The sequence below is a fragment of the Peromyscus eremicus genome, chromosome 5, assembly GCF_949786415.1.
Source record: "Peromyscus eremicus chromosome 5, PerEre_H2_v1, whole genome shotgun sequence".
Classification (NCBI taxonomy): Eukaryota; Metazoa; Chordata; class Mammalia; order Rodentia; family Cricetidae; genus Peromyscus; species Peromyscus eremicus.
The window spans coordinates 128467296-128480854 of NC_081420.1; positions in this window are offsets into that span (position 1 = coordinate 128467296).

Genomic DNA, 13559 nt, shown 5'->3' on the forward strand with positions numbered 1-13559 from the left:
TTTTTGTTGTGGTGTTTCATCACAGCAACAAAACCCTTGCTATGATACAGACATAGAGCTACGTGCTAAGCAAAAAGACAACCTCATATTCCTGTCCATGACACCATACCAGACATCTGGGCTTTTCATTGTAGGGTTTTATCCTAATAAAATTTGGATAGAAGCAGCAGTCTCCACCAGCTGAGAACCAACACTCTGTGTAACAGATGAACTAGAGTAAAGGCACCTACATCTCAAGCAAGGAAAAGAGGTGGAGTCACCCACAACCCACCCTGCCTTCTTTGCAGGGTCCTGGAACTGCCTATGAGTTGGGAGCTCCTAGGGACAAAAGCTTTGGACCTGTGCGTGACCAGCAGAAGTGAGGCCTATGGAAGGGGACTTGAATGGCGCGTCTGTGGATAATTTAGCAGCAGCAGCCCAGCCCCCCCTCTCCCGCATCTACCTGTAATTTTAACTTTCGCAGTACATTAGTATGTGAGAATTGCTCTGTGAACAGCACAGAGCTGGTCTCGACAGAGAGACAATTCAGGTCCAACGACAGAACTGCTGCTCGCTTCTGTGAGGTTGGGAGTGGCCCAGGCGGAGCTCTGAGGGCAGGCTTTCTAAAGCACCCCAGCACCTACTTCATAGTCTCTGACTGTGAAAAGGATGGCGTGCTGCTGTAGAAGCGTGCTGCTGTGGAAACTGAGGCTGGGATAAGGTGGGTGACAGAGTACACTCTTCAGCTTTCGGCTACTGACATGAATACTCAAGGGAATTTATAAAGAGAAAAAGCATATTTTAGTTCATGGTTTTAAGCGATGAAGCAGCCCCTGTGGCTTTGGACCTCTAAGGTAGCTAGCATATCGTGTGTGTGTGTGTGTGTGTGTGTGTGTGTGTGTGTGTGTGTGTGTGTATGTATGTCCAACAAGCCTTTCCTCTCATAAGCCAGGGAGCAAAGCAAGACAGAAGAGGCTGGGGTCCCCCAAGGGCACACCTCCAACAACCCAGGGATGTACTGCAGAGTTTCACATCTGTTGTACCACCTCCTAGTGGCCATCCAAGGCTCAGAGCCTCCAGAAGCCAGCCTTGAATGAAAGCATCTAACCCTTATTAGAAGCCAAAAGATACTATGGATGACTGTCCCTGCTGATCCAAGTTTCCCAAAGGCATATTGGGACTCCCTGTGAGTGTCAATGTTTTCCTTGGGGATTTCATGGTATGCAACAGATTGATGGACTTGGTTGTCATGGGCTCTTGGGGAGACATCATTCTGTGCCTGTGCTGTGGTGGGCTTGTCTTGTACTGCAAGCGACCCAGGATAGGAAGGAGTTCCAGCCTGGGTTTCCCTCTGGCTCACAGGGTGCCTGGAGAGTGTTCCAGTTAGCTATCACTAACCCCCTGCACTCTGACGGAGGACTGCAGCCCTCCCTCCCCATGACATTTCTCAGTCTCAAAATCTTATTGTTCCAGGACGGTTTGGAGACCCAGGCAGCAGTGGTGATGGAGGCCTGGCATTTGAATCTATTGATCAAGGGCAGGAGACACAAGGCCAGGGCGCACTGGGAGATCATGCTGTCAGAGCCAAACAGAGGCTTCTCATTGCCGTGTTGAGGACGGCTGAAAAAAATGAGAGGGAGGCGGCAAACCACCACAAAGCCGGAAGGAAGTGACACCGGGAGATGGTTGGTGTGTGAAGGTTTACATCCTGGGCAGCTAAGGACACACAGATGGAGGAGCCCCGGCCTCTCCCATGGAAGCACAGGAGGGAGGTCCGGTGGGTGAAGTTCTCCATTTTCAGATGGAAAGGGAGTCTGTGCTCATCGGCCCAAAAGCAATGATACGGCTGCCTGTGCGTCAGTGCAAGACAGACCGTGCTGCCTTTGAAAATGAGGGTCAGGTTGTCTAGTTGTGGGTATCTTTCCACATGACCCCAAAGCTGAGGCTCAGTCCACCTTGCTGTGGTGAGGAGGCACATGTGGTCCTGGGAAGGGGAAAGGACCAGCAGAAAGAAGTGAGGTCCTTCTTCTGGGGAGAGAGCACTGGACTAAGGCACACTCATGGAGGGCTACAGGCCCTGGGTCTACTTGGCATTGTCCCCAAGCCTCAGTCATTCACCCCTAACAAGCAAGAAGATGAAGGTTGCCCTAGAAGGTTCCTTCTGATCTTTTGGAACAAGGTCAGTAATGTCAGTCTGCAGAGCCTGACTAGAGAGGAGACTGGAGTAGAACTGGCCCTCCCATGGCAAGAAGGTGCACGTGGGCAGAGGCACAAGTCCCCAGGAGCCTCAAACTTGGTGAGCATCAAGGACTCCCCAGTGGATCTGTGGAGATGCTGACCCAGGGTGGAGCCCAGAGCCACTGTTTTAGGGGAACTGCTGTAGCTGGTTCTGAGGCAGGATGCGGTGGCCCCCACACTGGGATTGACCTAGTATCATTTTAAAGGCATTAACTATGGACTCAGAGTTGGGTCTGGTTTTTTCTCTCTGACTTCCCAGCTATATCTCTTAGCCTAGTTTACTAAATGAGCTAATATTTGTGCAAAGCACTAAGCCAGGCAACATGTCCTAAGTAAAGAGCGGCCGAGGCTCTGATCATTATTCTGATAATTATGGTAGGCTTTCTACACTGCTGTTATTGGACAGAGCAGGTCAGCTGGCCAAATTCACCAGATTCATTCCACAGGCAAATTCATGACAGCCCATTATGTTGTCAAAATAAGAGTTTTGGGCTGGCATATTCTTGATTTCTTATATAATAATTGAAGATCATTCATCGTTATCTACTTGACGTTACTTTTGGTCATCCTTGAAGTGGCCACTCAGACTTCCTTGCTCAAGGTGAGGAATTTCTCTAGTCAACAGCAAAAGCTGCCATGTTGTCCCTCATCAACTGATTACACTCACCTCCTAATCAGACTTCCTTGCTCAAGGTGAGGAATTTCTCTAGTCAACAGCAAAAGCTGCCATGTTGTCCCTCATCAACTGATTCCACTCACCTCCTAATCTGTTTATGATGTTATAACAAAATATCCAGACTGATAACAAAATGGCAGAGACTATGCAGCTCACTAGGAACATACATCTGTCTCAGCTGTGGAGGCTGAGAAGATCAAGAGGAAGGCACCATCAGACTCAGTGTCTAGTGAGGGCTGCTCTCTGCTTCTAAGTCCTCACCCTCTTGCCTTGTCCTCACGTGGTGGAATGGCAAAGGGCAACAAATATGGACCGTGTTTGTTAACCAGCTGAAGAGGTGGAGGGCCAGCTCCTTCACTGATGCCTCTCTTATTAGGCCAATCAGTCTCTCAAGAGCTCTAATGGCCACTCCATTCCAAGCAAGAACTTCCATTCAGGGCAACAAACTGTCACCATGCAGAGGAGTGTGTGTGTGTGTGTGTGTGTGTGTGTGTGTGTGTGTGTGTGTGTGTGTGTGCATTCCCATGTATGTGTACACATGTGTACACACCAGTATGTGAAATATGTGAATGAATGTGCATGTGTGTGCATGCATACATGCATGTGTTTGTGTGCAAGCATGTTTAATAACTGCTATAATCGGAATATCTGCTTCCTGCTCCAAGCTCAGGTTGAAGTTCAGAAGCCTCCCCGCACTGCCAGCACCTTGACCTTAGACTCCCCAGCCTTCAGAGGCTGTCATTGAGCTACCAAGGCTGATATATTTGCAATAGCCCCCAAAGGGGCTGAGACGGAGTCATCGGTCCACATGTTCTTGATGAATCTTACTTGAAGCATTGTTAATTAAGTTTCATTTTTCCAATGAAAAAGAAAAAAAGAGACAAAAATCTCTACTCCCTCCTCAGAAAGCCTTCTTTCTGTTCTTCCTCTAGGCCACCCCGGTCTTCCTCTTCTTTCCTAGTCAGGTGCAGGGACTCCTCTTCCTCCTCCACCTCTATTGCTCTACATGCAGCCCACCCTAGATTCCCGAGCCTCCTGCCTTATTCAAGTTCCTTCTTGTGTTTCCGGAAAAGCATGAACTTGGCCGTTGGAGACTGGGTTCAAGTCCCTTGTGTGTTAATGGACCTCTGATCCTCAGTCTCTTCACGGTAAGTGGAACACAATTGAGTCGGGCCACAGTGCTCACAGGGGTGAACACAGAAGACCTCACCACAGTAAATGCTCCACAGATGGTTGTGGTGAGAGCCGGCCCTGGACCTCCTTCATCTCTCACACTCATGGGAGAAGCCGTAGGACACTGTTAGCTGCTTGAGTCATCTATATAAAACTATGAATATGACTTTAAGGATGTTTAGAAATTAAGCTCCATATCTAAGGGGGGAATGCGGTAGGCAGCTCTACCACTGAGCTAACCCAGTCCTAACAATTGTGCATGCATCACTATATGGCTTTTGCACAACACAAAAGGAGCCCTATTCCTTGATCAGCAGAGCTAGAGATCCAGGGAATTGGGTCCCTTAGAGTACCACATGGACCACCTGCAGCCACCAAGCAATAATGTGAGCAAGTTGATCCTTTAGAGAAAGTGAGAGTCAAAACTGACTTTGAGATTGTATGTTGCACATTGTGAGTGTTGATCTGGGCAAAACAGAGAAGTTGAGCGGTTAAGCTCCAACCAGCTGAGCATTCTGTCTCAGAAGCACATGGGACTCCTGCTTCTGAATAGCTGTTCTGTGGCCTGTAAGTCTAAAGATATTAGAATTTTAGCCTCTTAAACATATGTGAGCCAAACATGCCAAAGATCTTTATTTGTTAGAGGGTGAGAGCAAATATTTGAGTGAAACAAATGTGAACAGGCAAACATTCTGGGAATTTTGACTTTCAAGGTTCCTTCCGGTAATAATCCCAACAATGACTGGAGAAATGAATGTCACTGGAAGAACATAACTGCTATCTATTCTCATGTAAATAACCGAATCGAACAAAATAAATGTCTAAATAATTCATGTTCACTGTCCTTCGGCTGACGTGGCATATGAAAGGAACAGAGTGGCAGTGGGAAAGACTCACGGTTCTCAACTCTCCAACTGGGCTATCACTCCGGGCTGATGTGCTCCTGTGCACTGGATTCCCAAAGGCTTGACTGAAGGGTAGACAGCAGTGCAGTGGTTCTTATACAGCAAAGTGTGGCTCCCACCAGAGCCTGAGGGTGGTTTAGCCCAAGCCCAAATCCAGCCGTCATGACCACCTGACCTCCTGTAGATCCAAGCCACCTCACCTCATGAGGGCCCGTGCCCACGCCTAGTTCCAGCCATAGATCTGCTTCAACACTACCTGCCATGTGTCCTGGTTGGCAGAGGGCGTCTGTCTGTAGTCCAGTACATTATGCTGATCTTTTTCATTTTTAAAGAACTGCCTTACCCACCCATTCTCCCTGCCCCCCCAGGGGGGGACATTAACCTCTAGTACGAGAGTCCCTAGTCCATGACCCTGACTTTTTCCAATGGACACCTGACTAAATCTGTCACATTTCCCCTTTTGAAAACTTTGACTGTGAGGTATAGAGCATGGCCAGTGCATGCTGAAGGGGCCAGCTTCCCAGAGTGTGGCCTATGAGGGCTCAGCAAAAATCAGACTATGGTTACTTACTAGAATTAGTGTTTGTCAGGTGTGAGTACCACGAAAAGTTGTCGGAAATAGAAACAAGACAAGAACCCAAGCAAACATAAAAACTGTAGAACTATGGTGGCCTTGGAACGTTCAGAAATGGTAAGGCTGGAACTAGTCTTAAAGCAGGAACAAACCAGTGTGGGAGCTGAAGCCAGAAGACATGAGTCCTGACTATCTAAAATTCTGATCAAGACTCACGTCTCAGGGAGCAAATATCAAGTTGGCCTTTGTGGGGTGATGTGCCTTTCCTTAACTGATGGGCGTAGGGCCTCCTCTAAATTCTACTGGGTTATATAATACAGTCAAAGGAAAATACCGCTGTTTCAGGAGGAAATCAGAGTAATAGTATAAAAGGCGATTAATGCTGGCCAGCTAAAATCAGGAACACTCGGCGAGGCCAGAGATAGCCTGCTACAGCCTTTTTCAAAAGACATTGTTACTGTCTTTCTAGGATTCCCTGAAAGGGCCCCACCATCCTTCCAGCAAATTCCTTTTTCTATTCTTGAGTTGGCTTATATTATTTCTAATCAAAAGATCTCAACTAAGACATCATTTATACACTTGTATAAGGAATTAATTTCACCTCTGGCCTCATTGGAAACCGAACTATAAATTGATGCCACAGCCCATCAGAAATTGACTTGTAGGATCAGAATCCATGTATACCAAATGAGCTGTGTGCTGGCCTTGGATTGGCGTCCCCCTATCTGTTCATTCCATTCACTGGGGCTCTCGGTGCTCAGCCGTGGCCTCTTCTCCAGCTCCCAAGTAGATAATAGAACACTTCTTAAACACCAGGGGTCTGAGGTTGGAAACGCTCTCCCCGAATGCCAAGCAATCCAAAGGAGCCATGGCAACAGTGCAGACGTGAGCTCTGTTACCTTGAATCCTTGAGGAGAAAATCTGCTTATTGGAGACCAGCATCCCCTGGCTAGGCAGAGACAACAGTGTGGGCAAGGCTGGTCTCTAACACATTTTTCTTAGATATAGGACAGGAATTTCTGGAATTCTTGGAATAAGAGAAGGGCGGGACAGCTCTCTAGATCTGTAAATCAAGAGGGGCCGGTGTCTATAAGGGCTCCAGACTCCTCCACAGAGTTTTCTCTCTGGCTGAGTTTTCTGGCGCATGCAGTGAATTCCCAGTGGGCTGAGGCTGAGGTCTGAGAATTGTGCCAGCCTGAGCAACACAGGGATAGCCCCACTCAAAACCAAGACAGAAGCCTCACAATCCAAACCGCTCCTTCCTGGAGGGATAATATTATCGTAACAATATAGCAAGGGCTACAGAGATGGCTGGCACAGGGGCCTGAGTTTGGATCACCAGTACCCACCTAACAGGCTAGGCTCAGTAGTGTACCTGTAATCCAAGCACTGGGGAGGCGGGGGCAGGAAGACCCCAAGGGTGCCCTGGCCAGCTAGTTGAGCCAATAGGAAATAATAGGTTCAGTGATAGACCTTGTCTCAAAAATCAGGTGGAAATGTGATTGAGAAAGATATCTGCTGCCAGCTTCTGGTCTACACACAGGTGCACATGCGTGTACACACACACACACACACACACCAGCAACAGGCATGGTAACAAGAGCTCGCTGCTCTGCATACTTGCTGCATTTCTAGTGTTGTGCCCAGTGCCTGAGAGTCCCACCTTCCTTAATGGTTTGTGTTATTAAGGTTAGCACTTACGTGATGTGACCATCTCCCAAACACACGTCTCTAAAGACCCTTCCTCCCAGCACTGCTCTCTGGAGACAGTGGTTTTTGTTGCCCCGTGTGTAGTCCTGGCCTTGTGCCATGTGTGTGTTAGAAGAGAAGATGTGTCTGCCTACGAGGAGCTCACAGCTGAGTGGAACAGACAGACCAGCGAGAGGAGAGTAAGTGACCGACTCTAGGCACACGGCATCCCGTGTGCCACGTGACCGACTCTCAGCACAGGGCATGTCCCCTGTGTGCCACATGACCGACTCTCAGCACACGGCACGACCCCTGTGTGCCACATGACCGACTCACGGCACACGGCACGACCCCTGTGTGCCATGTGACCGACTCTCAGCACACGGCACGCCCCCTGTGTGCCACGTGACCGACTCAGCACACGGCACGCCCCCCTGTGTGCACTTTCCACTGGCTGTCAGGAGAGAGTGGAGGCTCATGGGTGGCTGCTCCCCTCTGGTGGGAAAGGGCAGGCCTCCAGGAACACGGCTCACCCCCAGGTGTTCCTCACCTCCCTGACTTCCTGGAGTTGGACTCCCTTTGTCCTGTACACACAGACACGGTGCCATCTGTATAACACCTTTGTCAGTGTCTAAAAGCATGAGCCCGTTTCCAGGAGGTCTCCACCCATCTCTCCAATCCCACGCCCCGGCACAGAACACCACACCTAGAGAGTGCTCAGTGAATGAATTTGTCGGAAGAACTCCGAGTCTCCAAGTTAGACTCGCCTTTTTGGTTGTTTTTAAAAATAAATTTAACAATTGTGGTTTTTTGTAAAAGGTATAGGCTGGCATGTTTAAGATGAAGTGTAAATCATTCTAAGTTTGTACTGTGTGAAAGACACTGTGAGCCCAACCTTTTTTGGGAAGAAGAAAAAGAGGAGGATATATATATATTAATTGTAGATGCAATTAATGGTGAGATTTTTTTAAATGAGGTTAATTTAAAATAGCACGGAGCCCCCCCCCCCCCCCCCCCCCCCCCCCCGCAGTGTGGTCCAAGCTTTGTGAGGGATTCTCACCTCTTGACGTCAGCCCCGCTGCTCGTCCGCTGTCTTTGCCGTCACACGGGGCTTTGGGACATATTCCACACCCAGTACTGACAGCCCATGCCAAGGCTCTCAGCAGCCGTTGTCTGGAGCGGCAGCACAGTCCCCTGTTGCCCGCTCCTGTCCAAATGACCTTGGGCACCACCGACCTTGAACTGGGACCCGTTCTCCCCAGCACAAACGCCCTTGTGCTGGGTCCTGCCCACAGTGCACACAGATGCCGAGGGAGTTGACCAGAGCATGAGGTTGCCTGGGGGTCAGTTCTAAGCCTTGTGTGTTTTCAATGGATTATTGCTCTTCTATTTTCTTGTTTAAACTGATAAGAGTTTTTTATATTATTATTATTATTTTAGTTAGCAAGTATGGTGGACGTAGCTCAGATTGACCTTTTTTTTTTTTTTTTTTTTACCAAGCATGAAAAATTAACATGTATTAATTTACCAAGTGAGGGGATGATCAAATCAAATGGCCCCACCTTGGAGTCTAGCTGATACACGCAGTAACAGCAGCATCACACTTTATGTAGAGGTCAGTCTGCTTCTGCTTTGTAAGAAATAGTCCCAGACAAAGATTGATTTATCTTACAGGCCAGCCATTTGAACCCATAGGCTAAACTAGATGATTCTTGTGGTCTTAGCTTGGCTTTCTGGCAAGTCGTCTGGAACCTGGGATTTGAGGGTAGCCTCACATATGGTAGCTCAACTCCGGAGAGTAGATAGAAGGCTTACAGGTCTCTGAGCATTCACTCTCTTCACAGCCACGGGCTGCCCATATTGGCCAGTGCAATGGCTATCCTTTGTTGTCAATTTGACTACATCTGGAATTAACCAAAACCCAAATGGCTAGGTACACTTGTGGTAGTTTGAATGTAACTGGTCCTTATAATCTCACAGGGAGTAGCCCTATTAGGAGGTGTGGCTTTTTTGAAGTCAGTATGGTCTTGTTGGAGGAAGTGTGTCACTGTGGGAGTGGGCTTTGAGGTCACTTTTGCTCAAGCTTCCCTCAGAGTGACTGTTAGTTAACTTCCTGTTGCTTGCAAGATGTAGGACTCTCAGCTATTCCTCCAACACCACGTCTGCCTGCATGCTGCCATGCTCCCTACCATGATGACAATGGACTGAACTTCTGAAACTATAAGTAAGCCACCCCAATTAAATGTTTTCCCTGTAAGAGTTGTTGTGGTCATGGTGTCTTTTCATAGTAATAAAAGCCCAAACTAAGACAACACCTGTGAGGGATTTTTCTTAATTAAATCATTTGAAATGGGAAGCCCTGCTTTTAATCTGGACTTTTTGAGGTGGGAAGATCCACCTTGAATCTGGGCCACACTTTCTGGTGGCAGCTTATGTGAAGGACATGGAAGAAAGAAGCTTTTGCTCTTTGCCTGCTTTCCCTCACACTGGCTGGCAAGTCCATTCCTTCACTGACATTAGAGCCCACATCTTCAGGATTCCAGCATATTCTAAAAACCAGCTGAAACATCCAGCCTTGTGGACTGAACAACTACTGGATTCTTGGACCTTTGGTTGGTAGACAACTGTTGTTGGACTAGCTAGATCACAGCCCGTAAGCCACCCTAATAAATTCTATCTATCTACCTATCTATCTATCTATCTATCTATCTATCTCTCTATCTAATATATATTAGATAGATATATAATCTATAAGTTCTGTTCCTCTAGAGAACCATGACTACTACAGCTTGTTTCAATACCTTCTGTTAACAAGTATGCTGCTGGTCTCCTGGTCCTAATACCAGCACTTCCAGCAAAAGTAAACTGTCTAGGGGAAGCTGGTGTATGGTATCAGGCCCAGAGTCAAAGTGACTTACTCAAGGTCACAAAGCGTAAATAGCACACTGAGGCCAGCCTGCTCCTGTTACTCATTATCCGACCAGGTACTTCGTACCCTGTCTCAGTTACAGATATTGCTATTTGGAGAGGCCTCTCAAAGCAGCACTGGTTGTCAGTGTTTTTTTTTTTTTTTTTCTTTTTAAGGATTTGTGACAAAGGGCCAGCTGTTTTGTTGGCTTTATTTCTGATCCATCATGAACTTGACAATGCCCAAATGGCTCCAGTACCTGTTGAACAAGCTGAGTCACCTGATGGAACATTTGGATGCTTTTGCAATGTCAAAATGTTACACAGTTTCTAAATACCAGCCCTTCCTTCCTGTAATGGTTTCACTGCTGGCAGGCAATGGTAACATCACACCTGAATAGTTTTGTTCTGTATGGTATCTCACCCTGTTTTCACTGTTCCCAGGAGGTGGGGAGCTGGGGCTAACTGCGCTGTCTGAATCAGACACTAAGACCTAGAAAGACAAAGAACTCATCCAGAATTACAAAGGGCTAGGCTAAGAATGGGCCCTGAGACCTGGACACACCCTGGAGCAAGGCGGCGCCAGCTGGCACTGACAGGGCTCTACTTTCCTCACATGCACTTTTACAAAAGAAAAGAGTGGCACGCCTTTAATCCCGGAACTGAAGGCAGGGGGATCTCTGTGAGTTCCAGGCCAGCCAAGACTACATAGTGAGACCCTGTCTCAGAAAGAAAGAAAGAAAGAAAGAAAGAAAGAAAGAAAGAAAGAAAGAAAGAAAGAAAGAAAGAAAGAAAGAAAGAAAGAAAGAAAGAAAGAAAGAAAGAAAGAAAGAAAGAAAGAAGGAAAGAGAGAGGGGGGGAGGGAGGAAAGAAGAAAGGAATGGAAGGAAGGAAGGAAGGAAGGAAGGAAGAAACAAAGAAACGAAAGGAAGAAAGAAAGAAAGAAAGAAAGGAAGGAAGGAAGGAAGGAAGAAAGAAAGGGACTTAGAGAAATAAGCTTTCTCTTTACACAGCGGGCCTCAATCAGAGCCTGAGGCACTGAGGTTGGTGGGAATGTCCCTGAGTGTCAGGGACTTACGCATCATTTACATAACCAGATCTCCTCTGCCCTCCCCACCTCCGTCCCCTGTGCCCAGATAAATAAATTCAAAACTTAGCTGCATCCTACTTCACAGGGAAGCATTTAATGGGCTCTTCATTGTCCCGCAGGGGTAAGCAGGTCCTGGGGAGCAGTGAGGTGTCTCCCTGATGTTTCAGAGTGAAGCTGCCCACGCAGCAGTCACAGGCCCTGCTCTGTGCAGTCTGCATCTGTTCTCCTTGGCACAAACAAAGCAGAGGAACGAGGTGAGGGCAGGAGGGTGTATACCACAATGTGAAGAGGGCCCAGTCCACCTCTGCCACCCTGGGGTGTCCAGTAGAAGGAGCATAGAGCATTCACACTGCATATGTCCTGCCTGTGGCTCAGAAAATGGTGTCCGCTCCTATCTCAGGCTTTAATCTAGGGATGTCTATGGGGCTCAAATCCTGCCCATCTGTAGCGTTGAATCCCAGACTTCCTGTAGTGTTAGAAGGGCCATAACCTTCCTGAGCTCCCTCTTGGGCCTTCTCACCCTGACTCAGCAGTCCTCTCAGCCACACCCCCGCTAGCACCCAAGCAAGACAAGATGCCCAGGTATCTGTATACAGAGTCTGGGATGCAATGCCTCAGCGGAATATGCCTGGGGCCACAGCTAGGTAGGAAGGCTTTGCAGAGACAAACTAAGCCACTCTTGGATCTGAAGCTCAGCCGTGATTCTTGCAGTCCTAGAACTCCAGAGCTCTGGGATCAAGGGGTCCTCAGCCACCACTCCACCCAGTGCTGATTGGTGGCTCTGTATCATCATTGTTTTACATATGCACTAATAGATGGAACTCACTTTTCAGGAAAGATTCAAAAGCAAAACCACAAGAGGAAACCACATCCTTAGATCTTGATTTCCAGATGTGTATATTGTATTGTAGATGGAGAAGCTGATGTCCAATAAGAGTAGCATGCTCAAGGCTGCTCAGCTGGCAAAGAGCAGACATAGCACCAACACCTAGGAGATTTTCTTTGGCCCAGGGATCTTTCTAGCAACTCTTCTGCGCTGAGTTTCTCTCTATTCTGTCTCCCCTGGCCTTGGGTACAATGTATATCTGAGTAAAGTAGAAACACTTCGGGAAGTCCTGATTATTACCCTGCAGTCTTACACACCCCTTCTGCTGGGAAGAGACCTCTTGCAGAGGCCAGTGTGGCTGCCTCTCTGTGGGCACCATGATCTTGTTGATCTAATTCCATCTCAGAGGGGTTCCCCTGCCTTGTCTTGATTAAGTGGCTTTTCGTCTGTCCTTACCAATACATGTCAGGCACCTCCTTTCCACATGTTACTTTCTTTCTAGCCCTTATTAGGAACTAAACTTGTCTTGTTTATTTGTTTGTTAGATTAATTAACTATGAAGTCATGAGACCAGGGACCGTGCCACTCTCGTCTACCACTTCTTTCTCGGATCCTAGCACCCTGCCTGTTGCAGAGCTGGTACTTAATCAATCCACAACTGAATGAGTGTTTGCTTCATTTTGTGTACCAGACACAAGCCTTTTGAAGGAATCACAGTGTGTTGGTGCTCAGTGGTGTTTGTCACCACAAATTGCCCCTGATGACATTCATCACATCTGTGAAAGAATCTGTGTGAGACCCTCGTCTGGGGGATGCTCACTGTTGAACTGCTCTGGCAGCAACTCTGTTGAACAGGAGAAACAGAGAAAAAGCATCCAGACCCACTTGGCCTTGGTTTCCTGGGTAACCAAGGTTGTGTGCTTAGATACACATGACCAAGCAAGACTCTTTCAAGGGACATGGACGCTGAAGACTCAGGCACTAGCTGCGTATTTTTCACTCTCTAAAGCAGTCATGGCCTGAGACAACGACAGCAGCTCAGTGCCTGATCTCTAGGCCAGACCCAAAGTCTCGCTAGAAAAGGCTCTCACCCACCACGTTGGGTTTTTATACTCAAGTTCATGGACACTCGGTCTGCAGTCTACAGACAACGCAGTTGTGCATTAATCTATATGTATTTTTTTGTGAATACTCAAGATAAAACAAAAGCTGAATGGCATGTTCATAACTTATATGCTGGTCTAAATAGGTTCTCAATCAGGTCAACTGGTTAATAAAACATAACAACTGTAAATGTTTACACACCCCACATTGAAGTACCCCAATATATAAAGCAAACACCACCAGCACTGAAGGGAAAACTCAAAAAAAAATACAGTAATAGGAAGAATGTCAAAGCTTCACTCTCAGCAATGATGCGTCACACAGAAAGTCAATAAGAAAACAGCAGATGTGGACAACACTATAGACCAGGGACCTACCAGGGGTACACAGTGTGTTCT